This window comes from Pinus tabuliformis, chromosome 6, assembly GCF_031772625.1.
Source record: "Pinus tabuliformis cultivar Carrire ecotype Pingquan chromosome 6, CPIR1, whole genome shotgun sequence".
NCBI classification, from domain to species: domain Eukaryota; kingdom Viridiplantae; phylum Streptophyta; class Pinopsida; order Pinales; family Pinaceae; genus Pinus; species Pinus tabuliformis.
In genome coordinates this window covers 1,758,837,772-1,758,840,753 of record NC_142292.1, presented here as the reverse complement: position 1 = coordinate 1,758,840,753, position 2,982 = coordinate 1,758,837,772, and the positions used below count along the sequence as shown (strand labels likewise).

Below are 2,982 nucleotides of genomic sequence, written 5' to 3'. Positions count from 1 at the left end.
AAGTGGAGATTGCAGCTGATAGGGTAGGTAGGTAGGAAAGTGCAAATAAGCTCAAGGTTGACTGAGCATTTTTTTTTTTTAGTAGTGGTAGATATAGACTTCTTTCTCCTACAAGTTTAAGCCCCAGGTGAAGGCCCCAGAAGCTTGAAAGAGATGCTTGTCAAGCAAATTTATGTTTTTCATAAATGGATAAGGCACTGGACCTGCGAGTTCTTAGTGTACCACAAGGGCACACTATCCCAAGTGGAGCCACTGTTATCACTGAAAATTCTAATGCCAAAATTTCTCAGACTAGCTTGAGGACAAAGCGCATAGATCCCTTTATCAGTTTCACAGCGCAACATCTTTTAGGTGATTTCGTAGCGCATAATTCATATTTTTCACTGGCTACGCTACGAAATTGGGGATTTGTCCTAATCCATAGCCAATATTTCGCAACCGACAAAGCACCATATCAGAAAGTCCACTTAGTAATTCTGTTGGGTTTTTCTTTGGATCAACACCACCAGACAATCATGGGGAACAATGGCATCCTCAAAGCTTGCATCTTCTCCTCATGGATCATGTCTTGGCAGTGACAGTTTTAGTGATTGCAAGGTATTACCTCAGGTTAAAGGCACCCTTGTTGTTTGTCCCATGGTAGCTGTTATTCAATGAAGAAACGAGATTGCTCGGTTCATTGCTGAAGGAAGCACCAAAAACCTGACCTTTTGGTGCAGTATATGAAGAATATCTATGCACCTGTACTAAGCATACCAACAGTGAAAGTTACAGTCCTATTGGTGTTCAGTGGTTTTGCTTCTGCAAGCATTGCATTAACTACAAGGCTTCAACCAGGTTTAAAGAAACAAGTGGTACTTCCAAGAGACTCTTATCTCCAGGACTATTTCAATAACATATCTGAGTTCAGGTTCAACATACATCAGAGTTTTCCATTCGAACTCAAGTAAGGCAGTTAGCACTCGTCCTGTACCTTTCCATTAATGTTTTCAAGCTCTATTATGGAAATGAGGGCCTCTTTGAGGCCATCACTGGTTATGGTCTTGGCGGGTCTTCAATGGTTTTTTTTGGAAGAGTTGGTGGAGGAATTTACACTATAGCTAATAATGTTGGTGATAATGTTGGAGGCATAGCTGGCATGGGCTCAGATTTGTTTGGATCTTATGCTGAAGCTTCCTTGTGCTGCTCTTGTGGTGGCATCCATCTCATCATTTGGCATTGATCATGATTTTACTGCCATGTGTTACCCCCTACTTATCAGTTCAATGGGTATTGTGATCTACTTGATTACAACACTGCTTTCTATGGACTTATTTGAGATCAAGGCTGTTAAAGATATTGAACCTACTCTGAAGAGACAGCTGATAATCTTTACTGTGCTTATGACGGTTGACATTGGTGTGGTCAGCGCTGTTGGATTACCATCAACCTTCTCCATCTACAATTTTGGTTCAGTGAAAGTAGTGAAGAACTGGCATCTATTTTTCTGTGTTGCCATTGGATTGTGGGCTGGACTTGTGATTGGTTACATTACTGAGTATTACACAAGCAATGCCTATAGTCCCGTCCAGGAAGTGGCCCAGTCCTGCAGAACTGGAGCTGCAACAAATGTCATATTTGGGCTGGCTTTGGGATACAAGTCTGTAATTATTCCTATCTTGCTATTACAGCAGCCATATTCGTGAGTTTCAGTCTGGCTGCGATGTATGGAATTGCAGTTGCTGCTTTGGGAATGCTCAGTACCATTGCGACTGGACTTGCTATAGATGCTTATGGTCCTATTAGTGACAATGCTGGCGGTATCGCTGAGATGGTCGGCTTTAGCCATAAGATTCGTGAAAGGACTGATGCTCTAGACGCAGCAGGAAATACTACTGTTGCACTAGGCAAGGGTTTTGCCATTGGCTCAGCTGTATTGGTGTCTATTGCATTGTTTGGTGCATTTGTAAGCCGGGTCGCAATTTCAACAGTTGACGTCCTTACACACAAAGTGTTCATTGGTTTACTTGTTGGGGCAAGGTTGCCCTATTGGTTTTCAGCTATGACAATGAAAAGTGTAGGAAAAGCAGCATTAATAATGGTTGAAGAGATCCGCAGACAGTTAAAAATCTATTCCAGGTCTGATGGAGGGCACTGCCAAACCGGATTATGCAACCTGTATGAAGAGATCAACAGATGCCTCACTTAAAGAAATGATTCCTCCCGGCACCCTTGTAATGCTCACACCCCTCATTGTTGGTACTTTGTTTGGAATTGAGACTCTGTCTGGAGTTTTGGCTGGAGCCCTTGTCTCCGGTGTACAGTTTGCAATATCAGCTTCCAATACGGGCGGTGCTTGAGACAATGCCAAGAAATACATAGAGGCAGGGGCATCAAAAGCTACAAGGGATCTTGGACCTAAAGGATCTGATTGCCACAAGGCTGCCATTATTGGTGACACCGGGGACCCATTAAAAGATACATCGGGGCCACCTCTAAACATTCTTTGGTGATTAAAGGTCTTATCGAGGAAGTCCAAAGACAGTGAAACTATTTGCGAATAGAGAGCACATGGAGTTTAGCAATGTAAATGGCTTTCTTCCAAGTGATACCGTGGTTTTATCACCTGATAATCTTGAGGGAAAATCAGTTGTCTTGAAGTGTGTAAAATTCCAGAATGTTCGCAGTTTGAGTATCTTTATAGAGGACAATCAGGGCGGTGCCGACGTTACACAAATTCAGAAGCTTGTCCTATATGGGAGCACTGTGGAAACAAAAAATATGAAGGAGTTGAAGAAAATTAATGAGGATCAGTAGATGCCAAGAAATGTATGTATGTTTGGTGTGGAACATCAAAACATGGAGAATCTTGGTCAAATCTCTTTCAGGATTTACTGTGGAAATGCATCAGCTCCTCAACCTTTTGACATTGGCGACAGAGGTTTTTCTTTTTGAAACTTCAAGTTCAGGGGAATTTAAAGTGGTTATAGAATGGATTCAAGT

General features: G+C 42.2%; 1 pseudogene; it reads left to right on the top strand.

Annotated features, from left to right (window-relative positions):
• Positions 1-525: 525 nt before the first annotated feature.
• Positions 526-2,435, top strand: LOC149265965 (pyrophosphate-energized vacuolar membrane proton pump 1 pseudogene; annotated as a pseudogene).
• The last annotated feature ends 547 nt before the right edge of the window (positions 2,436-2,982 follow it).